Source organism: Tasmannia lanceolata, unplaced genomic scaffold, assembly GCF_043159265.1.
Source record: "Tasmannia lanceolata isolate RefF3 unplaced genomic scaffold, GAP_Taslan_0.1 ptg000008l, whole genome shotgun sequence".
Lineage (NCBI taxonomy): Eukaryota > Viridiplantae > Streptophyta > Magnoliopsida > Canellales > Winteraceae > Tasmannia > Tasmannia lanceolata.
In genome coordinates, this window is record NW_027518685.1 from 1,241,303 (window position 1) to 1,266,865 (window position 25,563).

At 38.8% G+C, this 25,563-nt stretch overlaps 1 pseudogene across 1 annotated transcript; it reads left to right on the forward strand.

Moving 5' to 3' along the window:
* The first annotated feature begins 2,552 nt into the window (after positions 1 to 2,552).
* On the forward strand, positions 2,553 to 25,247 carry LOC143883862 (uncharacterized; annotated as a pseudogene). The gene is made up of 9 exons (XR_013252574.1): positions 2,553 to 3,022; positions 9,331 to 9,443; positions 19,852 to 19,988; positions 20,066 to 20,246; positions 20,362 to 20,519; positions 22,098 to 22,307; positions 22,362 to 22,709; positions 23,684 to 23,811; positions 24,770 to 25,247. The product of XR_013252574.1 is annotated as an uncharacterized LOC143883862 (transcript).
* The last annotated feature ends 316 nt before the right edge of the window (positions 25,248 to 25,563 follow it).

The window sequence follows — 25,563 nt, forward strand, 5'->3', positions numbered from 1 at the left end:
CCACAACAATCTGTTTTTTCAAAAACCCTAAAATCTTCTCAATTGATCCTCCTCCAACAGCTATTTTCGGCCATTTTCACTCCATAAAAACCCATGCAATGATTCTCTTAAAACACAACAACTCTCACGAGAAAACCCACACCAAAAGTTGTCTTTTCTCAAACATTTCCTTCTCATTTCTCTTTTTATTTATCTGCATTTTTTATTCTCATTTTACTGCTCAGATAGCATTTAAAAAAGCCTTCAAATAGGGTCTCCGAGACCCACCTTCATCCTCCCCTTCCCTAGTTCATCGGTTCATTTTCATCTCAGAAGGCTGCAAAAGGGGAAGACCTAAACCTATTTATGTTGTTAATTATTCATTTCTTTTTATAGATTTATTCTCATCTTGTAAATATGTCCTGCTATATCACATATAACAACTTGAAAGTTGTGAATTTCTTTAGCCATTCATAGTGATGTTTCTGCAATCGTTGAGTTTCCCACTTTCATTCTCAAAATGGTTTGGATTACTAAGGTGGCTAAATCATGTAGATTTTTCTTTCTTAATTTACCCGCATATTTAATGGATAATGACATCCTAATGACACCCATTCCAAGGTAATAACTCTAGGTTCAATTGAGTTAACGACACTCATTTCAAGGAAATAGTTCATAAGCTATTTTTTTTTTATAGCTAGACCCATAAAAAATAACCATAAGTTCAATTTGATTACTCTTGGTACCTGCCTTTTATACCATTAAAGTTTCGTATCTCGACACCAACTCGCCCTTTGGCACCCTCCTTTTAAACAGCTTCTAAGTCTGGTACCTTGGCAACCACCTTTTCGCGAACCCAATCAAATCTTATATTAGATGCCAACATGCACCCCCCTCCAATAAAATTTTGCATTGGGTGCCTAAAAGGCATCCCCTCAATTGTCCCTCCCAAACAAACCAATCTGCAGATCGAGTTGTCTAATAGTTAGCACTCTACGACCCAGATTATTCTTAGGCAAAAGCCTGACCCCTCGATGGTCCCTCCCGACAAGCAACAGCCTAGCCCTTCATATGTCCCTCCCGACTATTAACGCGACGTCCGCCCAAGACCTGCTTAACAGTCGCATGTTTTCAAAACCATCAGCAATAGATTTCTGCTCAAGGACCTAACAGCAAGACCTCTCGGTGATGGCTGTTGCACCTAAGGACCCGATGAATGCTTGCGCTCCTATCATTAGTCCTCATTGACAAAACGATGTTGTGTCTCTGGCTTTGGCATTCGCGTGATAAAGCACTCTCTACCAAAGAGGGGCATCTATAGACACCCCCAGTATCTCGGACCGGTCCACGAAATGCCTTATGCGATGGTCCTGGCAAATTCCATCTTACAGTGATATAATGGTCACGAGTCAATTTTAGCTTTTGATTCTTACTGTCCATTTTTTACCTTAGAAAAAATTAGTCATTTAGATGGTGAGTCTTGTCTTTTCAAAGTAAATGAGAAGAAAATAAACATATTCTATGTCCATAGTTTGTTGGAAAGATTGCAAAAGAAGCTAATTACAAGTCTAGATTTGTTCTACTTCTAATTTATAGGATGAATTCCCAAAGAAGCTAGGATTCCAAGATTTTAAGGAAAAGTTTGGAATGGAAAAATATTTCCAGAAGATCCTACTTTTTTTTTATACACTAGAAAATGTAAATTGAACCAACCCTATTCGGTTTTTACTTAGAGAGACCTTCAGTTTATGATAATATCTCTCTACATTAACCACAGTTGTATCATTCCACTCTAAATGTTGGGAAGAAAATATTTTTCCAAGATTTTTCTTTATTAGAAATGTTTTTCTTGCAATACAAACTTAAGTGAAATATCTGGATTTGGTTGCCAGAATTTTTTTGGTTCTTGGGATTTTTGTGGAACAAAAAACTCCTTGGGAGGTTGGTGGAAAAAAAAAAAACTCCCTGGAAGTATCCCGGTAAAATAAAAGTCCCATGTTTGGTTGACCGGACTATGGTGGGAAAAAAAAATGTTTTGTTTGGTTGCTTGAACTGTTGGGAAGAAAAAGAATTCTTTGCAAGCTTATTTTTGGTCCCTGGGTAGGGTTTCGTGCAGGGTTATTTTGGTTCCTGGGATTATTTTGGGCCCACTATATATACCAGCAACCAAATGTGGGTTTCCTGCGGAAATTCCACAAAAGTCCCAAGAACCAAAAAAATTCCGACAACCAAACGAGTAGGGCCGCTTGGATATGCGGATTTTAGAATCTAGGATTTTAGTTTGAAAACAATGTAAAAGAGGGTCATAATCTGGCTATTGGTATGCTGTCCTGGTAGCGTTTCTTGGATTTTAAGTGAGAAAACCAGGTTTTAGAAATCTCTCCCCTGTAGATCCTAAGTGTGCCCTATTATTTTATCTTTTCTACTAAGTAAATTAGTGAAAAAGAAGTATCCAAAACCAATTGAGGACTTCCTCATCGTGCATAGCTTGTAATCATTGATTAATGTGACTTTTTTACCCTGATTACCTGATAGATCCTATCTCCTATGTTTTCCATATTATTGGAGTAGCTCCACCGGCTCCAGCAGCTCCATGGGCTCCACCAGCTCCATGTGCAGATGTGCTATATCGGCTCCATGGGCTCCACCAGCTCCATGTGCTATATCGGCTCCATGGGCTCCACCAGCTCCGATGGCTCTGGCTCCATGAGGTCGACAGGCTCCGTCAACTGAGTAAGGCGCTTGGCTAGTGCGGACTGCTACATATCTGATATCCCTTGACTATGCAAACTCCACCTTTAAAGGCCACTTTTTGAAGCCTTCATGGAAGAAAAGGTGGCATCCATCAACGAACTCCTTTAATCTCCCAACCGAGGAGATGACTAACCCTTGACTTGAAGAAAATTCCCAAATCCTAAAGGTGAGAAACCCTAAGTGGTCTTTCCGATGAAGCATATTCTAGAGCGATGTACTCCTTGTGCGGTTTGAAAGAGTGGAACCGGTCGTTCGAGCTCCAATTTCATAAGTCCATCTCCACAGAAGAGTACTGAGTACACACGCCCTCTTAGCCTTTATTAGTACAGTACAAAGTTCAAAGCCCCCCTTACGTGATGAGGGCCCCTAAACGCTCTATTAGCAAGTGGGTCGAAAGGCTCCAGTAAATTATGCATTTACTTTTGCCCTTTTATAATTTTTTATAAAATTTTGAAAATGAGGAAGATAGTGTATAAAAATTGCAAATAAGTCACTAGAAATTCATATGATTTCTATACAGATGCATAGCAGAATTTGTCCGAAAAAAGTCGGCAGAATAGGTGCTTCTGAATTTTACTTCTAATGACTAATCTGATAATCTTTTATTTATTAGTTCATAATATACTGATTTGGTTGCATATCTGACTTCATTCCCAAGACATATTGGTATCATGTTGATTCATCTGCATTGTGAACAGAAAATTGTATTCCACACATTTTCGTTTACAATCTACTGAAATCAAGCGTAGTTTTAGTTCTGTTGCTATAATGAAACTTGTGAAGAAAAACACCAGATCTGGTTCAGATATGTGTTACTGCATACGAAGTATTAGATTGACTGAAATTTGTGGAGACACTCTGTTCTGAGTTCTGACACTGTGAATTGTTATGGCGATATTTCAGTTGTTAGAAGTGCTGGATTTTTTTTCTTGACATTTCTGCTTGAAGCGTCATACAGGTTATGGTTTATGGTCCCTGATTGGTAAAATCAAGTATTGTTTTGGCCTCTTTTTGGACTGAACTTCATGAAAGAAATTAGATATCGATCAGCCCTTCTAAAAACCTCTAAATTTAGTTTGCAATAGAAAAGGATACTTGACTGAAAGGTAGGCTTCTTCCTAGATTTTATGCTACATCAAATCACTGGGATTGGAGCAGGGTTTCTAGCTGAAAATTGGATTGTTACTTGTGACTTTCTGCTGCTATAGTTCCTGCCATTTCCACCTTGATTCAAAGATCTAGCCCAGATCTATAATATGACACAAGATTCATTGAAGTTCAGCAGAAATCTTCTCATTTGGATTTAATTTTGGTGGAGACAACCAGCCAAGAACCAGCTTGACTGAAATTTTATGCTAATTAGTATCTCTTCATAGAAGAACCAAAAGCCGATCTGAATTCCAGTCTTAGTTCTATGCAGAATTGGAATTACAAATCCCACTGCCCTCTTGGTTATGCTTGGGACTGTCTGAAAAGAAACTTTCAAGATCTGTTACTGGTCTGAATTCGGAAAACTAATTGTAACAGCCTCTCAATTTCTGCAGTGTCTTGGATAACTGATTTGTCACTTCCTGCTTCAAGTTAGGTTTAAGTTGGATTCAATCTCTTCGGCTGGACTGTTAGTTTGCAAGAACTGTACAATCACTCACCAATCACAAGACTTTGCTTCCACCTGTGTCAAAAGCAGTAACAGGTCTGCGGTTTGTTTCGATTTTACCCATGTTTTAAATCAAAGATTGCCATCCCCTTCCTCTTTTATGCTCTTCCTCTTTTTCCCTGTTTGCTTGCTTTAAGTGAAACCTTAATCCGCGTACAAAACCTCCAAAACCGATTGAGGGCAGCCTTGTTGTGGATCGCTGGAATCATTGATTAGCGTGACATTTTGCCCTTATAGATCCCAAGTGTGCCCATATATGTTGTGGAAATGGTAATGCATTCTTCATTAGGATCTGTGAATTTTTTTTATTGATTTTGCTTCTAGAGTTCTCAATTTGGTTCTTAAAATTCCGGATTTTACAAAAAAAGAAGCTTACTTTCTGTTAGAAGCTCTAGTTTTTCATTGAAATAGGAGGTTTGGGGCTCAAATGATCATGCAAATTTTAAGAACATATGATCACCTTTGTTGAACATTTTAAGAACATATGATCATACAAATTTTAAGTTCTGGCTTCCCTATATGTTGTCCATGGATTGGATTATAGATATGGTTTATGCAATAAGTTATAGCTTAAACGCAAAATCACCTGATAAACAAATTAGTGAAAAACAAGTATTGCGAGGCAGGTTGGTAATGCATGGACGGGTGACCCATGGTAGTGGATGAAGTAGTAGATTTTCTTAATTTTATAAATGGTCTAGGAGTATGCTCCTGGCCATCCTTAATTGATTCTATGTATTGCAAATAGGGACCCCTGGTCCCCAATGTAACTTCCATAGTATCAATAAAATTGTCATCTTTCAAAAAAAAAAAAGTATTGAGTTTATCATTCAGAGTGCATACTGATGTTCATATCAGGTGGGACGGTAAACTGTATATTAACACACATTGATATCAGGCCACCCTGCCCACTTTATGTGGGTTTTTTTTAGGGTAGTGATAAATCGACCCCCTAATATCATCAATGGGATCTTTGGATAGGAAACCAAGTTCGCCAGCCAGGCCACCCTGCCCCCTTTATGTGGGTTTTTTTTTTTTCCCATGATTCCCCTCCACGTCAATATGGTCATCTCGGCATTCAAGCCTACCTAGTAATTTGTGGTCCTCCTTGGATCTGGACCATAACCTTCTCCTCACAACCTGCCTGCCTCACTAATCTCTTCAAGGTCTCTTATCCATGTTTGGGTATTAAACCGGAATTGTGCAGATAGGGAATTTGGGATGAAGATTAGATTATATGCTTGGAAAAATAAGCTTATCAGGAAACTGGTCCACAGGATACGGCTGGAATTCTCCAAAATTTTGAGGCTTTGTTGAACAGAATCAGTAACAAAGTCTATAGTTTACTAGATTGAAGATTGCATCAATTCTTAACTTCGGTATTGTGTGTTTCAAAATGTTTCTATGGTTATCTAAATTCCAAAGAATCTGCCCTTAATTTGGAGAGTCGCATGTGAGATATAACTATTCAATTGCTTCATCCTTTGTACTCATTCCCAAATTTACTCTAGTGCCCAGATTATTCGGATGTTCATTCCCTTAGTTGACCATCACAACCTACAAGAACATACTGCTTCAGGTATCCTTTACTCTCCTTTGACATGGAGTGAAGCTACACTTTTCATGAAAATTTCCAATCTCAAACTTTGAATTTGAGCCCTTTTTTTCAAAAGAACCCCATAAGAATGGCATAGAGGGGAAAAGATGAATGTGAACCCTAAACTAAACCTAGGGCATCAGGAGGTTGCAGATCTATTTTCTAGTTGGATTCCGACTATGTCCCAAGGGTTCTGTAAAAGATGCAAGGATCTGTTGCAGAGTCGAGTTGAAAAGCTCGCTTTTGATGCATAACTGCCACAGTCATTAAGACATTGAGGAGGAGGAGGTTCGAAGCCAGAGATCGGTCCTATCGATCGAATGCGGATCAACGATGCCCTAAACAAACACCTTGTGAAATCATCTCCTTCAACTTCTAAGGGATTAAACGGAAAAGACAATGACAGATTTTCCGTGCCGTCGAGCTCTGCCGGCAAGCTTCCAGATCACAGGGACACACACTCGAAGAACAAGTTCTCTGATGCGAGTGGGCGATGGAAGCAGGGGTGGAACATACGAAAGGATTGGAACTGCCCTACTTGTGGTTACTATAATTTTAGCTGGAGGAGAAAATGTTGCTGGTGTGCGAACGCTAGCGAGAAGATGAAACCTAACGTGGTGGTTAAATCAGGGGCGAAGCAAGCAAGAATCAATAAAGATGGGAGAATTACAGAGGGAGGTTGGCCTGACTCACGTGAGATTTTGACCAGTTCAGAGGGCGGGCTTCCACTTTTATCAATTTCAGGGAAAGAAATAGACGAAAGGCGGAATCTTTTAGGGCTTACTTGATAAGAAAGTTTACGAAGAAGGAAAGGAATATTGAGGAGCTCTGGATTTGGGCAAGAAAACACTGGGACACCTGCACAGGCCCTGCTTTCTTGCAAGAAATGAAGTATTGTTCTTGTTTGACTGTGAGGATCTAGCTCAAAAGGTTCTTGCTATGGGGGAGAAAGCTTGCGATATGCATCTTTTATCCCTTAAAAGGTGGGATCCCGATTATCAACAAGGACCGCAGGTCTTTTGGGGAAATTTTTATGGAATCCCACTTCATGTGTGGGCAACATCCACGGTTGAAGCTCTGGGAAGGTGCCTTGGATCTATGCTGGAGATCTGAATGGGGGAAAACAACGGCTGGTGCATGAGCTATGCTTCGGCGAAAATCCGTACATCAAAATGGAAATTGTCAATACCCTTTTTACGACTATGAGTTCTGGATTCATGTTTGATGATAGGTTTGGTGGTTCAAAACCCGTATCCATTGCCGATGGAGGAGGCTCAAGGGGAAGGAGTGCTGTTTTCGATGGAAACGGCGGTTCCTCGCCGAGTAGATGCTTTGGTGGATCCCACGGAGGGTCCAACGGTCAATCGCACCTCGGCGAATGTTGGGATGGACGACGTTAGTAAACGATAAAAGATCGTGTCCACGAAAGCTCAAACGGGCTAATGTGAGATGTTTTCGAATTTTAAATTTCAAATTCAAAAAGCTAGCTCAGAAAGAAAAATGAAAAGGTGACAGTTGGGGAAAGGAAAAGATGGCGTAGAAATGGTGCGAATTTGCCCGAGCTCGAAGCCAAAGTCAATGGGCCATGAGTATCCTAAAACGAAGTGCGGGTGGATCCAAGTTTAAAAAAAGGGTTATCAAAGACAAGAAAGAACCAAAACCGAGAATGGAAGCACAAAGGGCCTCTTGGAATCCTTCCATAAGGGGGGTGGCTTGATTGATGAGCTTGTCGCCATGAATGCTATGGGTGACAATCTCGGTGAGGATGTGTGCACCCGAAAGACTTTCATGAAGATCGAAAACATGGATCGAGCCGGTAAACATAAATAAAAAAGCTTGGGAAAAGGAAAAAGGGAGCTCAAAGCCTTACGACGCGCGAAGATTAGAGGGCGTTGTGGGAGGGGCACTCGCTTCCTTAAAAGAAGGTCATGATCTGGATGATTAAGGGTTTGGGGACAGAGAGGAAGAAGATGACGGCAAAGGACATCCGCCATAAGAGAAAACCTAACATTTTTTATAAGGTTTAATGGGGTGCCGCCGGTTTCCGATGGTGGTCTTTTACATGTTTCAAAATCTAAAGGATGGTGGCAGGATTTGATATAATGGGGAGTCGCTGGTGTCTGTTGGTGGTTCGAGGTGGAAGCCGCCGGAGATCGGATGGATGATGTTAAGTGGTTGGCTATCGTGCATGGTTAGGGGTGCACAATAGCTCTGGGCTTTCGAGTGGAATTTTGGAAAATCGAATTAGCCAGCTAGATTGTGGTGGATAAATCAGTGTGACATGGCAGGTCACGACCTTAACTTGGTGGGCCCCACAAATATGGCACGTTTTGCTGGATTCGATTCAATTGAGGCTATTGGGTAATGTAAGGGGTAATGGGTTTTTTGGGCCAAGGAGAATGCTCCTGGGCAATTCATTTTATGTAAATCTGGTGGGACTATTGGTCCCCATTGTACTTTTGCTGGTATGAATATATTTGTCAATTTTCAAAAATAAAAATAAAAATCCTTTGTACAATGAACCAGGAAGGATATCCAGTGATTATGGTATTTGGTATTTGATGATTCTTTTCATCATGATTCTTCTATTATATTGGAACTTCAGGCCATGTTATATCTGAAAGTGGAGGCACTTATATAAGTACTGCGGACTGTGTATGTTCTTTACAGAGGGGGTGCTTTGGGTATACTTTCATAGTTTCATTCATTACTGACTCTGTATAATGTTTCATTATAAGGAATTCTATGCTGTATGCTCATTTTCTTTTTCTGCCATAATCTTTTTTTTTTGAAAGATGACAAATTTTTTCATTGATATTGTGAAAGTTACATCGAGGACCAGAGGTCCTCACTTCACTTGCATGACATAATATCAAGATCCCTGGCCAGGAGCATACTCCTGGGCCAGGGAAACTAAGAGTAGATAAGTATAAAGTAAAAAGTCCGTGACGCCCATCCTGTACAAAGCCACCCTCAGAGGCCTTGCATTGCCGCCAACTCAAAAAAGAAACCCCTTTCAACATCGTACTTATCTGTCCTCCACTATGATCATACTGAAGAATCAACCACGAGCTTCTCAATCCAAAAAACTAAAGGCAAATATGCCTCATAAAGCGAAAGACAGTGAAAGACCTGAATATTTACCTTTCTTGCCTATATTTCCAGCATACATTTCTTCTTAGCTGTTTTACACTAGGAATTGGCTAGAAAATTGTTTTATTAAAACCTCCATGCTTGCCTGACATTACTTCTGTAGCACGGCATTTGATATCTCTTATGTATTTGATTTATTTTTCCTTAGCTTGATATTGATAAGTTGACAAAATTTCGATATATTTTACAGCATGCAGGTATTCAATTGTTTCAACTGGTGGGACGGCATCAGCTTTGGAACAGGCTGGAATCTCCGGAATCTCCGTAACAAAAGTGGAAGAGCTTACTTGCTTTGCAGAAATGGTAAGCTGGTCTTTTATGTTCTTCCCTTTTAGTTCTGCATGCTTTCCATTATCGAAATGCAAAATGTATATTGTTATTTGCTGGTGTATTTGAAGATTAGTTTGTAAGGAAACATAGTTTTTTTTTTCTTTTGATATATGTTTCTGTATGCTGTAGTGTAGGAGCCAACCCACATTTTGGAGAGAAACCCCAAATTAAGGGCAGAACACCTCTTCTCCCACGCAGCACGCAGTTACTACTTCATTGACTCGGTTGAATTATATAATCTCTTCATTTACCAGGCTAAGCTTTCATTGGCCCAGCTAATCTTTTCAAAATTTTGATTGACTTGGTAGGGCCAAAACCGGGTACACTCAGTGAAGTCAATCACTGACTGTGCGAGTTTGTTTTAACATCAGTCCCAGCAAATGACCCCAAATGATAATTGTATTCAGACCTGTGGAGGTGCATATGTTTTTGTGTACCAGCACTGTTTTCATCCCTTACTTTTTTTTTAAAAAATAACGAAACTTGAATTTCAAAAAAGAAAGGAGTACAAAGGGACAAGTTGTCCCTGATAAAACACAGACCAAGCAAGCGGTCAGAATAACAACAATTTAATAGAAAAGAACAATATCAAGGTGTTTTCATCCCTTACTTTAGAAAACAAAAGTGCTCATCTTCTATTTTTACCTTCTTTTCTTGATGCATAGGTGTTGTCTTAATCATATCCTGAGTTACATTGTCAACCTTGATTTTTCTGGAGGGTCATAATTAATTTCAATCTGGTACTTCTATTCTTAAATGGTATAATTAATGCATGGGAAAAATTATGGAGCCACAATCGCCATTACCAAAGGATAAAAGTTTGGCCAGACTCTGGAAAGACGTCAGTCACGTCACTCATCTATAAAAACGGAACCCCAATTCGTTTCTATCCCTACTGAAATGCATACTGAAATGGAAACCAAAACTGTAAGTTTATTAGTGGTATATGTGCTACATAACTATATTATATGAATTGCATATGAAATGTGGTGTATGTATTATTATATATATTTATATGAATTACATGTGAAATGTGGTGTATGTATTATTATATAATTATATATATGTATATGAACTACATGTGAAATGTCGTAGGTAGAGAATTATCAGACATGCACGACAATGCATGTCACTAGGTTTTCGATGCTGTTAAACCATCATGGATGGCCGAGTTGCTTATGTGATGATTTCTAAGTGTGTATTTATGCTTACTCTAGAATATCCTGAAGTTTCATCTTAAAATTCTATCATTTGCATATGTTTTCCATACATTTCCGTGATTTTACAAGATTTCCACCAAAATTTCCAACTGAAGCCGAAACATTTTCATTTCCGTGGCAACCAAAATTAGAACTAAAACCAAAATTTAAAACCTTGATAGATACTAGATTATTACATCAATGATAAATCACGCTAACAACCAACAATTACTCAAGCTGATGTAGTGACGAAGAATATATATGGCATACCATATCATAATATTAACAACTAAATTGTCAACCTATTATTGTCATGCGACATAATAAAGATATAATTCCAGTTATGCACTAACTACGGTTATAATGACATTTAAATCCTACTTGCTTCAAATGATGTGCATTTCTAGGGTAAAATTAATCTTTATAAAGTGAATATTATTGCCATGAAATCGGGTAGAAGTTTGCCTTGTGCCTAGATGGGTTAAAAAAAACTCTTGAACCTCTCCTAGTTGGTACTATTCAATTACTCATAAACCTACCTCAGTTTTATCAACAACCTACCTGGAAATGTTTTATCCATAGTTACTAAAATCTCCTTTTGGGCCCATACCTGCTTCCTAATAAAAACATAGCCGAGATATGCATGAATGGGAAAGGTGTCCATAAAGAATCGCACTATAAATACTAAAGAAACACGTTTCCAGCATTTCAAACATGCGTGGCAGTGCATGTTACTAGGTGTTCGATGCTATTAAACCATTATGGATGACTGTTTTCCTTATATGATGGCTGCTAAGTGTATATTTCTGCTTAATCTAGCATTTCTTTAACTTCCATCTTAAAATTCAATCATTTGCATATGTTTCCATACATTTTGTTATTTTACGGGATTTTGCAGGGAAATTTCCTACTGAAACCAAAACATTTTTTGTTTTGTGACAACAGAAACCGAAACTGAAACCAGAATTTAAAACCTTGTATATATTATATGATTTTTGTGAATAACCTGTGCATAATATTCACAAAAATCATAACCACATTAGCCACATGCATAATATTCACAAAACTCATATTATATACATAATGACAGTTGTTTATAATGCAAGAATCTTTGAGGGGATCCGAAAATCCCCCTATTTCATATGTATCATAGTAATAGCTTCTGTTATTTCTTAGGCGATGATCCTGCCCCTGTTCCATCTCGTGTCTGCCTATGATCTTTGGGAGGAGTGGAGGGTGGTTTGCTCTAACAGGGAAAGTCGAGCATTGATAAACCAAGTTTGGGAAACTCTGTCGGATGGTTTGGTTAAGATAAATTTTGATGGTTCAAGTTTAGGTAATCCTGGTCCTGCAGGTATTGGTGGAGTCTTGAGAGACTCCAATGAAGCCGTCATTTGGCCGGCCAATAGGAAATTCGGATGCGAGTGAGGCAGTGGTAAGAGCGGCACACCAAGGAATAAAGCTTCTAGATAAGGCATTGTTGAATAGAACTATTGTAGAGGGAGATTCACTGAATGATATACATTGGCTAAGAGGGGCGGTTGTGCCACCTTGGCAGTGTGCATGCTTTTTTTATGAGATTCTGGACCAGATAGGAGGATCCTCAATCGTCTTCAATCACGTAAGAAGATCGACCAATAGTGTAGCTGATAGATTGGCTCGGGAAGGGGTTGGAAGGTAGGGATTAGAGATATTTGATTTTCTTCGCCCTGGTAGGTTTTATTTTCTTTGGGGTCAATTTATTTTTTCTCTCCTTTCTGTACTCTCTTTGGGTTGACCATCTTGATCTTCCTTTTGTTTTAATGAATTTCTCACCATTCAAACAAAAAAAAATGACAGTTGTATGTTGTTATGATCTTGTAATGCTAATAATAAATTTGATAATGTTAATTGGACATTAAGTAACAAAGAATTTCGGTCAAGAGTTAGGAACTTAAAAGCTAGAACTTTGGATTACTAATTGGTTGGCTGACAAGGAAGATAGCATTAGAAGATCATACTCAACTCAACTCAATTCAACTAAGCCTTTGTCCCAAAGTAGTTTGGGTCGGCTAAATGAATCCTTTAGAAAATTTTCATGAAGAAGGTGAAAGCATCTACCCGGCTCAAATTGACATAATGACATTAGAAGATCATAATGACATAAAATTATCATCATGCATGTACATGGTTTTAAATTTCCACCCAAAACTGTCATGACATGATCTATGATCTGAATGTTTCCATTTCCATCCATACCGAAACGATACCAAAATTGAAATGCATACTGAAACCAAAACCATAAGTGATAGTAATATACTATATCGGTATGTGTTATATAATTATATTTATATGAATCACTCCTGAAATATGGTATATGTATTATGAATAAATATTTATATGAATTACATGAGAAATATGATATGTATTGAATTATCAAACATGTGTGACAGTCCATGTTACTACGTGTTCGGAGCTATGAAACCATTATGGATGGCTGTCTTCCTTATACGATGGTTTCTAAGTGTATATTTGTGCTTAATCTAGCATTTTTTGAACTCGCATCTTAAAATTCAATCATTTGCATACGTTTCCATACATTTTTGTTATTTTATGGGATTTTCACGGAAATTTCCTACTGAAACCCAAACATTTTTGTTTTGTGACAACAGAAACCTATACTGAAACCAGTATTTAAAACCTTGTGCATATATTATATGATTTTTGTGAATAAATAGTGCGTAATATTCACAAAAATCATAACCATATTAGCCACATGCATAATATTCACAAAACTCATGTATTATATACATAACGACAGTATGCAGATGTAGGCCAAAATATGTGTGCGCGCGCGCACATGTGTGCATGTGCGCGCTTGCTGTTGAAAACCTTATTTTACATATATATATATATATATATATATATATATATATATAGAGAGAGAGAGAGAGAGAGAGAGAGAGAGAGAGAGAGAGAGAGAAGGGTTCCTGCGCTCGAGTGCTGGAAACAGGGGTGGGGCCACATTGGGGGGGATGGGGGGGGGGGGGATCCTAAGCATTCATTTGACAGGCCCCATCATGGATGGGGGGTGTACCAAAAATCAGCTCCATTGGACCCTCTTAGGGTGTCCATTTGTGGGGGAGAAAATGGACAGATACTGTTTGTCCACAAATCTGCCCATTTTTCACCCACAAATGGACACCCTATGGAGATCCAATGGAGCTGATTTTTGGTGGACACCCTATCCATGAAAGGGCCCATCAAATGAATGCTTTGGATCCCCCCGCACCCAAATGTGGCCCACCCCTGTTTCTACGCTCGAGCGCAGGAACCCTTTACTCACATATATATATATATATATATATATATATATATATATATATATATATATATATATATATAGAATGCTATCATCACTATTCTATTTTGATGAGGGCACTCCTAACTTTAATAAAAGTATGGTATGGCCCGCACCATAGGATGATCCGAACCGTCCATTAGATGGGCCACAACCTAAATAGGTTGTGCCCCAAAAATTAATTCCATAGGTTGATCCTAACCCTTGAATCTTTCGAGGGTTAGGATCAACCCTCTAACATACAGATCGGAGGGTTAGGATCAACCTATAGAACTGATTTTTGGGGCACAACCTATTTAGGCTGTGGCCCATCTAATGGACGGTTTGGATCATCCTATGGTGCGCGCCATACCGTTGTTTTAATAAAGTGAGGAGTGGCCTCATCAAAATACAGTAGTGCTGATAACATTTCCCCATATATATATATATATATATATATATATATATATATATATATATATATATATGAGAGAGAGAGAGAAATGTTGTTGCGCTCAAGCGCACGCCCAAAATGGTGCGCTCAAGTTGTTAAAACGTTTCCTATTGGTTCCTGTATGTGGGACCCAAACATTTAGCGCAATAGGAAACATTTTAAACAACTTGAGCGCACCAACACTTCTCTCTCTCTCTCTCTCTATATATATATATATATATATATATATATATATATATATATATATAAGAAAAGGGTTCCTGCAAACGTGTGCAGGTAAGTTACCTGCACACGAGTGCTGAAACAGGGTGGGAGCCACATTTTTGTGGGAATCGAAACCATTCATTTGGAAGGCCCTTCAATGGATAAGGTATATATATATATATATATATATATATATATATATATATGAGGAAAGTGTTTCTACTCGGTCCCCTAGATAAGCTTATCTACTCCTCCCTTTAAAAAAATACAGTGGGCTCACGCTGTTTGGATGATCCAAAGCATTCATTTGATAGGTCTTAACATAGATAGGGTGTGCCCAAAAAATCAGCACCAAAGGGTCATCCTAGCCCTTCGTTTTGTTGGGCACACCGTGTCCAAAATGGACGCATATAAACGTGGACGTTTATATGTGTCCATTCTGGGCACCACAAGGCACTACTAAACGAAGGGCTAGGATGACCCTTTGGTGCTGATTTTTTGGGCACACCCTATCTATGTTAAGACCTATCAAATGAATGCTTTGGATCATCCAAACAGCGTGGGCCCACTGTATTTTTTTAAAGGGAGGAGTAGATAAGCTTATCTAGGGGACCGAGTAGAAACACTTTCCTCTATATATATATATATATATATATATATATATATATATATATATATATATATATATATATATATAAGAAAAGGGTTCCTGCAAACGTGTGCAGGTAAGTTACCTGCACACGAGTGCTGAAACAGGGTGGGAGCCACATTTTTGTGGGAATCGAAACCATTCATTTGGAAGGCCCTTCCATGGATAAGGTGTGGCCCAAAAATCAGCCCCATTGGATCGTCCTAACCCAATCAAAGGAGGGGGGCGGGGGGTGGACAGACACTTTGTGTCCATGTTTTTGCCCATTTTCCCCCTCCACAAATGGCAGGGCTAGGATGATCCAATGGGGCTGATTTTTGGGCCACACCATATGCATGGAAGGGCCTTCCAAGTGAATGCTTTGGACCCCCAAAAATGTGGGCCCCCACCCTGTTTCAGCACTCGTGTGCAGGAACCCTTTCCTCATATATATATATATATATATATATATATATATTATGGCTCTCACGACCTTGATAGCATTTGCATGTATAAGAAATGCAAATGTGTTCTTGAATTCTTTGGGATCTACTTGCTTGATGAACTTCAAAGATGTACGGTCAGCTTGGATCATATCAGTTGTTATTGTGGATACATATATGAAAGTGTTTCTTTGAGGTAAAATCACTAGCTTAAACGAGGATTCACATATTGTTTTTGGTTTGACTGCTATAACTTTTGGGTAGTGGTTTTGTTCTGATTGGTTATATTGCTGTAGCTTCTTTCTCCTGGGTGATGTTTTCTTTGGACATTCTTAGCTTGGTTATTAATGAAGTCTTTGTTACCTATCAAAAAGGAGGTTCTAAATACAGTTCATTGTCTTTGTTATTATACAGGATGCAAATGGTGGATATGGTGGCGGACCTGGACAGGCAAGTCCTTATCATATTGTGGCTACTACTCTTACCACAACGCTAGTCCTGTCATATTTGTTGATAATACAAGTGAATTGCAATTGGTACTATTTTGACCTTGTGATTTGTAGCTCCAGCCACCAGGTTCATCAAACTTCAATGTTTTCCTCTTCAACCACCTATTCCTCTGTTATAAATGGAGTTCGGGTTTGAGAGAGGAAGAAGAAGAGGAGTGAAGAAGATGGAGAGTCTCCACTAGGGAGGTCCAAATGTAAATGATGTATATATAGGCCCAAATAGGGCATCCAATGTAAAATGACTACTATACACCTAAGACTACAGGTAATACCTAAACTACCCTTGTTATTCTACACTCCCCTCAAGCTGGAGTGTATATGCTATGGAACTCTAGCTTGGTGCAAAGAAAACTACAAAAACAACTAAAAATAAGAAAAAATACATAATCTCATACACACATCCAGCTTGGAATAACACTCCTCAAGCTGATGTGGTAAATACATAATGAAAAGCATAAACAAAAGACAACGGCCACCATGAACAACATTGAGATCAACAGGCATAAAAAAGAGCAGCTCCCCTTGAAGTAGCATGCCGGCGAGAGCGATAAAAAACAGGGCCTTCCCTGAATGAGAGCCTAGCAAATACATCTGCAAACCACGAAGGATCGAACAGTATGAGATACACGTCGGCAAAAATTCTAACACCAGAGTGGAAGCTTCGCCATCCATTTATAGATCTCCAGATACAGGATTCACTGTTCAAAATAGGCGTTGAGGTGTTCTCCCCCCAAAACACTGAGAAAGATGAGATACGAGTCAATGAAAGAGGCACAGGCTCTGATTGGGCAGTCTCTCCTCAATCGCCTGACGACAATCAGTCACCCTCAAACTGTCTGGAGGTGCAGCAACAAGCCAAGACCTTAAAGGATCATAGATTGCCGGTTTCTCCCTCCGAGGTGTTGCCGGCCGGGGAAAAGGCGATGGCGAAGACAACAGTTAGATCCACGTGGCACCTCTTCTTCGATGTGGGCCCACCAAATGTTTTCAAATTTCAAAACACCTGGACAGAACCGGTCAAAGCGGTCTCTAGACCGGAACTCTCTAGTCAGACTTGGAAGGCAATTTTTCACAAGACAAAGAGGAGTGATGTGACCGGTGTATCCCTACCTGTGGTCAGCCTACAAGAAAAAGTTACTAGGGCCTTACGCATCCTGAAACAAGGTATGAAAAAGGCAGGTACCCCTCAAAATAAAAGACAGGGCTATTTACATAAGGGGAGTCCCGCTAGGCTGGGGAAGTTGTTTCATCAATCACGAGGGGAGACTTGTGCCAAGGAAGCTACTACCAAAAGGGCCATATTTGACACCTGGAAAATGGGTACCGTCCCTCTGGGCGGTAACCATTTGGAAATCTATGGATAAAATTTTGGTGTAGCTTTGGGGAGTCCTGAACTCTGCTCCCTATGAAGCTAGGATTTTGGAAATAAGGATTTAAAAGAGTTTTTTGGAAACCTGGGAGGTCACAAACCTTGTACTTTAAAATAAACATAATGGGGTAAGAAACTGAGTATGAAAGGTGGCCCAATCATACTAGTCAAGACTTCTACCGAAAGGAAATGATTTATTTTGAGGCTGAGGATTAAATGTAACCTTATTTGAGATCAAGCTCCATCAATCACTCAAACGTAGGAAAGACATCCCCATCTGAACACGTGACTGATTTGGTTTTGGGGTCTCTTTATGGCTATCTTACGCTGGTATTACGGACTTTAATGGAAACGATCCGTAGCTCTACGAATAGTTCTAGTAAGGAGTATTACTCAATTTCAAATTTGGCGGTTGTATTAATGAGTATCTCTGCAAAGGTAAGGAGTCTCGCACGTTGGGAAGAGCGAAGGACATTTGCTTTCTTAAGATTGGATAATGAGTTACGTGCAATAGGATCAATCCAGAAATAAAAATAATAATGAAGAATATGGGATGAATGAGTTCGGCGCATTTAATGCTCTCATGATAGCACGAATTCCTTCTCTATTTGGTTAATCAATCTTCCCTCAATATTCACCTTGAGACGATTCTTTTCCTGGACGTTTCTATCCTCTTTGGTATTTTGGGGTCTGAGAATTGAAATGGAAAATCAGCCCTTGTGTCCTCCTTCCTCTGGCCAGTCTCCTTCTTCTACCAGCAGAAAGAGGAAACTGTCTGTGAACTTGCTAGAAATGGAAATTTCCCTAAAAGTCTTAAAAAGGATGGAATATGTAGAGGAATATGCTTCAATACACTCTCCTACTCCAAAAGAAGTCACCAGGGACCTTCTAAAACAACTATGTAAAGCATTCAAGGAGGAAGCCAATGGGATGGGAGAAGCGCTTTTCAGGCTCACTGACAAATGGACACTTAAAGAATCACATTCCCCTCTGCACAAGCACCCCTTATTTCTCAAGCTTTTGAAGGAAGAACAAACTTCCCGGTGCGTTCGGTGGGAGGAGGATAAGAAGAGGGTGACGGGTAATTTAGAGGCTATGATTGCTAGGAAGAAAGCCTTAGAGGTGCAGGTTCCATCGGACAAGGAGCTTTCACTCTTAATGTTGGATGAGGAGGTGTTTTTCTCTGAAGTGATAGGCCCAATTCTGGATTTGAAGAATTCATCAAATTATATGTCCTCAGGAGGATGGTGATGAATTGGATTCTTGAGAGGATAGCTAGAGGGGTTCGATGTTGTTTTTCCTTGGTCTTTGCTTGTTTAGATGGATCAGGAGGTTTTTTGGGCACGTTTGTCTCTGGCCTTACGATTATTGATGTATTGTTGATATGGGTGTTAACAAAAGTAATGGGAGTCGCCTTGTATAAAGGACTTGTTTTTTGGATACCATAGTAAAGACTGTCAAGGGCATGGTGGAGGAAAATGTAAAATGTCCTTTCACTAGAAATTGTTTTGCTAGGTTTCACTTGTATGGTTCTGGGTATGCCCAGTCCAATCTCTTTGGTATTTTGTAATGCAGGGCGGGACTCCTGGTCCCCAATGCTTTTCCAATATCAATGAAAAATGTCATCTTTCAAAAAAAATATTAATGCATGTTGTTTGCTGGCCCTAGATCTAGTATCTTTCTTTGTTGGCTTGGGGTACTAATTCCTTATTAATGAGTCCTCTATTTCTTTCTTAAATTAAATAAAAAAGGCCCCATGTTGTTGGCATTTCGAAGCATAATATTTTATATGTGAATTATGGACAATTTAGTTATTTACTCCTATAGCTTGACAGTCGTGTGAAAACACTACATCCAAACATACATGGGGAAATTCTTGCTAGAAGAGATCTAGGTCATCACTTGGAAGCTCTACACAAGCGTGGAATTGGTGAGTTCCAATGTAGTTGACACCAAGGAAGCAGGATTCTTCCCTGGGAGCCTTCGATTCCCGTTTCGATTCCCGCTTTCGATTCCCGCTCTGGCAACCTGTAGTAGGATTCTTCCCTGGGAGCCTTCGATTCCTGCTCTGGCAACCTTGGTTGACACCTATATGTATGCAATTATTCATGATTGTGTACACCTATATGTATGCAATTATTCATGATTGATCATGTATTTGCATTTCCTAACTCTAAGATAATTGTATGGTTCTGATTGCTCCCGTCACGGGCAATAGTTGCTAATATGGGTTCTCTTTCAACACTATATCTACAGGGACATTTGATGTAGTGGTGGTGAACTTGTATCCTTTCTATGAGAAAGTTTCCAATACCAGTGGTGGGATTACATTTGAAGATGGCATTGAGAACATTGATATTGGTGGCCCTGCCATGATCAGAGCTGCTGCAAAGGTTACCATTTTAAATCTTCCATGCCAATTGTCTAGTTTTTAATGTATTTATATTTAGATAAAGCATGTGGTTAACAGAATCACAAGGATGTTCTGGTTGTAGTCGACTTCAACGACTATCCAGCACTCCTGGAATTTCTGAAAGGAGAAAGCGACGATAGTCAGCAGTTCCAGAGGCAGCTTGCTTGGAAGGCTTTTCAGCATGTTGCTTCTTATGATTCGGCTGCTTCGGAGTGGTTTTGGAATCAATCAGAGGGAGGTAAATGTGTTGCTTTATCACTAAGTTATAGGCAAAATACCATTAAAAAAAAGTTATAGGAAAATATTTTTGTTTTTGTGAGTTAACTAGTTGACTCGATTTTTTTTCTTGTTAGGAGACAAATTTCCTCCAAGCTTAACAGTTCCTCTCTCGCTGAAATCTCCGCTTCGGTATGGTGAAAATCCACATAAAAAAGCCGCATTTTATGTTGATAAGAGTCTCTCCGAGGTGAATGTCGGTGGTATTGCAACTGCTATACAACACCATGAAAAGGTGAGAAAAGAAAGTGGTATAGCTTCCTTAGTCTTTATCATAGGTTGGGAAGCTCCCTAGTTGGGTTGGAAGCTTGCTTTGGAATCTAAATTATTTTCGTTTCCAAAATTTACTGTCAGATTCTAAATTTTTCACGCTTCCTATTTAGGTAGTTTTTTAAACGAGTATTTTTCCCTTTTGGCAATGCCAAAGGAGTGTATATATAGAACTTGAAATGCTCATTTTAAATATACTCTAAAGAAGAATATGCAAAACTTTCGACACTCTTTTTAAAAAAAAATAAAACTTAGAAGTGCTTTTTTTTTCAAAAACATAACAAAATGAATAAAACATCAAGATTTTAAACTATAAATCGTTAAAACTTGTAGTTCTAATCACCCTTGAAGTCCTCTTTAACTACTTATAACCCTAACCTACATTAACCCTTCCTCCCTAATCTAGTATAGCCCTATCGATTTCTATGTGCATCTGCTTTCAATGAGGCTACCTACACCCAACATGTTCACTTCTCATGGTGCTTCCCACATGTTTCCTCTCCATTGCTTCCTTAGTTTTTTTTTTTTTTTTTTTTGCTTTCTGCAGTTTCTCCTTTCTAGACTAATCGCTTCTTGCATTCACTTCCCACTCCGGTAGAGACTATTGTTTATATTTCTTTATTGCCTGGAACAATTTATGTTTGTCTACAATATCGAAGATCATAGCAATATGCTGCCTTTTATGTTTTTGTCATTGCCATTCAAGGAATGTTGTTTGGCTTTGGGTCCAGTTCTTAGTTGAACAAAGGACGGCCGGTTGTAGGGGACTGGAGGTTTCCATAGTTGTGGGTGCGTCAGAAACAGCTATGAAATAATATTATAAATTTGAAATATGCATTCGTACTTTTTGGTAGTCATGGAATACTATGTGTTTGCTGATTGTGGTAATAAAATCTTCCATACTTCTTGGTAGTCATGGAAAAGTGGAAAACTATGTGTTTGCTGATCATGGTAATAAAATCTTTTCTTTTAAGCAATATCCAGAAACCTAAACAACATAAGCATTATAAATACTGGGAAATTGGTGTTGAAGGTCAATTTGCATGCTGCGCATAGGTAATAGTTGGCAATGCAAAAAAGCATTTTGATAGTGGTTTCTAGTAGCTCCTCTGTGTTTTCAATATCTTGTATATTTTACCATTCAAAAAAAATCTTGTATATTTTAATTTTATTTGTCAATTGAACTATGTGTTTGCTTTGTTATGATTGTATGTGCATCCATTGTTTGAACTGAAACAGCGCAACCTATTTTTATGACTAACTTCCAACCAAGGGGTGTTAAAATCAAGGAAACAGGATTCTTCCCTGGGAGCCTTCGATTCCCGCTCCGATTCCCGCTTTCGATTCCCGCTCTGGCAACCTTTAGTAGGATTCTTCCCTGGGAGCATTCGATTCCCCTTTTGATTCCCGCTTTCGATTCCCGCTCTGGCAACCTTGGTTAAAATAGTTTGTCAATAAACAAGGTTTTGTTAAGGTGATTTGGACATTTTTGCACTCGTAAGCTCCACAGGCTAATTTAAGTCCAACTTCCTTCTTAGCGCAGGAGATGTCTTATAATAATTATTTAGATGCGGATGCATCTTGGAACTGTGTGTCAAAGTTCAAGAGTCCCACATGCGTGATTGTCAAGCATACAAACCCCTGTGGAGTGGCTTCACGCGACAATACTCTTGAAGCATACAAGCTAGCTGTTAAAGCAGATCCAGTCAGCGCATTCGGAGGGATAGTAGCCTTCAACACAGAAGTAGATGAGGTAATTAATGCAAAAAATGTATCATAGAACGACTTTTATTTTTATATGTTAAAGAATCTTGCGAAGGAAATCCGTGAGTTTAGAAGTTCAACAGATGGTGAAACACGAATGTTTATGAGATAGTTGTTGCACCAAGGTATACAGAAAGAGGTCATGAGGTCCTTCGTGGAAAATCAAAGACTTTGAGGATCCTTGAGGCATGCAAGAATGAGAAAGGAAAACATTCACTCAGGCAAGTTGGTGGGGGTTGGCTAGCTCAGGATCCTGATGATTTTGATCCCACAAGACATTGAATTTCGTGTAGTATCTGAAAAGCTTCTGGGAGAAGCCAAGCTTAGTGATGCAAAGTTTGCGTGGCTCTGTGTTAAGCATGTCAAAAGTAATGCCATCGTAATAGCTAAGGTTGGTACTTTTCATACTCTGAATTAAAAAGTGCAATTTCTGTAATATTGATCAACCCCAAGAAAATCGTGACTGGCTTCCGCTATTAAATCCTTCCCAATCAAAGGACTTTGAAGAAACATATTTATTTATGAGAATGATCCAATGCAATGTCCATTTCAAAAAAAAAAAATGATCCAATGCAATGTCTGACAGACTTCTTGCCATAACCATGGATGATCCACCTGGTGGGGTCGACCTTGTTGCCATGGCCCTGATTTTCTGCTCAGATGATTTAAACAGTTAATCAGTGGAACCTTGGGCTGTTGAATGTGGACCATTACTTTTTATATTTCTTTTCACCAGTCTTTGTAGGCTCATGAACGAATGGTTATGAACATCTGGTCAGAGGGATTATTTGGAGATGGGCAATCTAGGATGGGGCCCTCTTGATGGATGTCCAAACTGAACAATGTAGAGCCCACATGTGTGGCAGAATGAGGGTTGCATCATATTCTGTTGCAATGTTTAAAGAATACAGGATTACTCCTAATTTATGAATGTTCCTCTGATTTATTAGGGCCAGTGTTTTATTCATCGACTTGGGTACATGCCTTTGACTTTCTGAAAGTGAATACACCTCCTTGACTTTCAGTAATGAATTTATCTTTATGCTTCTCTATCACTTCTAGAAAACCTTGCAAAAGTTTGCTAACCTTTGTTGTTGTGATAATACTTGGACTTTGGAATTTTAAACCTTTTGTATTTCTATTCTGAATTGACTGGGACCTTTCCACTTTGTGACATTTTACAAAATTGAGCCAGTGAGGTGATAACATTTCATCAATTATTGGCTTCCATGATTACTGTGATTTGCTTGTGAAAGGAATACAATATGCTGCGCACACTTGCTGAAGCAAGTATTTGTACCATTTTTTATGGATTAAAGAAATCCATAGGTACTCATATCTCACCCTTTTGGCATGTTCTATCAGAATAACTGCATGTTAGGGATGGGGAGTGGACAACCAAATCGGCTGCAGAGCTTAAGAATAGCTTTGAGAAAAGCCGGAGAAGATGCTAAAGGAGCAACTTTGGCAAGTGATGCCTTTTTTTCCATTTGGTAAGGAATGATTCTTCAAGAAGTTGAATTTGAACTGTAGGTACTCGCATTATCCTTCTCTAAAAGGAAATTCACCCAAATAATATTTAGCAGACGCATAGATCATGACAAACGCCTTAAATTAAATATATTCCCTCTACTTGATCTTATGTTCCTCTACTCATGGTTACATTACTATTGCATAATCCTTACTAGTACACTTCAAAACCTAGAAGCTTGTTTGATCATCTTCATGTAGTTCACAAGACCTTGTGGATGGTGATCTTAACTGTCTATCCAATTGGCAATGACCAAAAGTCGAATTGATTTGATGTTCTACTGCAAGGATTGATTAGATGATCTACTCCATGCCATATTGTTTTCAATTGCCTGTTTGCCAGCCCCCAATCCGATAGGATTGATTCCTACAATTTTTCCGGTGTGCTCCATCCAAGGTGTAATCCAAGTAATGAAAGGTCATTTGGTAACTTGAACATGCCATAGTTACCAATCTAAATATGTCTAATGAGCAATGATCCTACATAATAACTCCACTGATTCTCAATATATAAATCATCATTGCCATGAAATAGGTCCACATAAGCATCGATCTGAACCTTCCCATCAATGGGCCACTTCTCTGGTGGCCTGTAGCCTAAAAATTGCACCAATCGGATTCTCTTACAGTCCGATAAGTACCCAACTTTTAGATGCAAGCAAAATGTAAGGTAAGGGCCTTGGTTGGCAAAAGTTTTCATTGATTGAACGTCCAGAACAAGGGCATGTAAACTGATTATACAGTTTCATGGTTAATACATAGAGTTTCAAAGTATTTATGTTTGACTTTATCTGAGAGCATGTCAGTATTTGTATTTTTCCTGGCATAATTGTTTTGACGCGAACAGTTAACCATGTCTGGTTAAATATGCAATTTGTTGACTGCCATCTGATTTTGGGGTCATGGTTATTTTATCGGCAGCTTGGAAAGATGCTGTGGAAGAAGCATGTGAGAGCGGTGTTGGGGTAAATGGGTAATTGCGGAACCAGGAGGAAGTATCAGAGATGGGGATGCCATGGACTGTTGCAACAAGTACGGGGTTTCTCTTCTCTTCACCAATGCTAGGCACTTCAGGCACTAAGGTGGTGAGAATTTGCTACCCATTTGGATTCTCCTCTTCCCATGGCTTTACTGAAAGATGCAATAGCATAAGGATTTAGAATTGTAGATTTTGAGAATGATCTTTAATGCGTTGAAGTGAAATAAAAACTTTTTGGCTAGACTATCTACATCTTGTTGTATTGATAGAGCTGAGAGGTTGAAACTACCGAGAATCATCATTTAGTGCTGTGGTTTATGGAATTTTGGTATCTCTCAAAGCTTGTTCTACTTCTTTCCATTATCCCTTTTTTTAGGAATACAAAGCATATTTTAAAATAGAGAAAAAAATTGACCCTCTTGCTAAAGGGTGTATCTATATACGTTTGTATGTAAGCCATTCTTTCTCCCCATTTTTAAGCTTAGTATTTCTGGTATAATTTCAAAAGAAAAATAGGCTGGATAATTGTCATAAGAAGGTTATGAATTTAAATGCTTATACTGTTTAGACAAAGTGTGTGCAAAGCTTCGTGTGTGCGAAGTTTCGCCTAGGCCCTCTCATGAATATATATATATATATATATATATATATATATATATGTAGAGCTCTAATTGAACATTCAAACCTATTTGATTATTTGAATGTGGATTTTTGTTCACTTCTTTTTCATCATCCA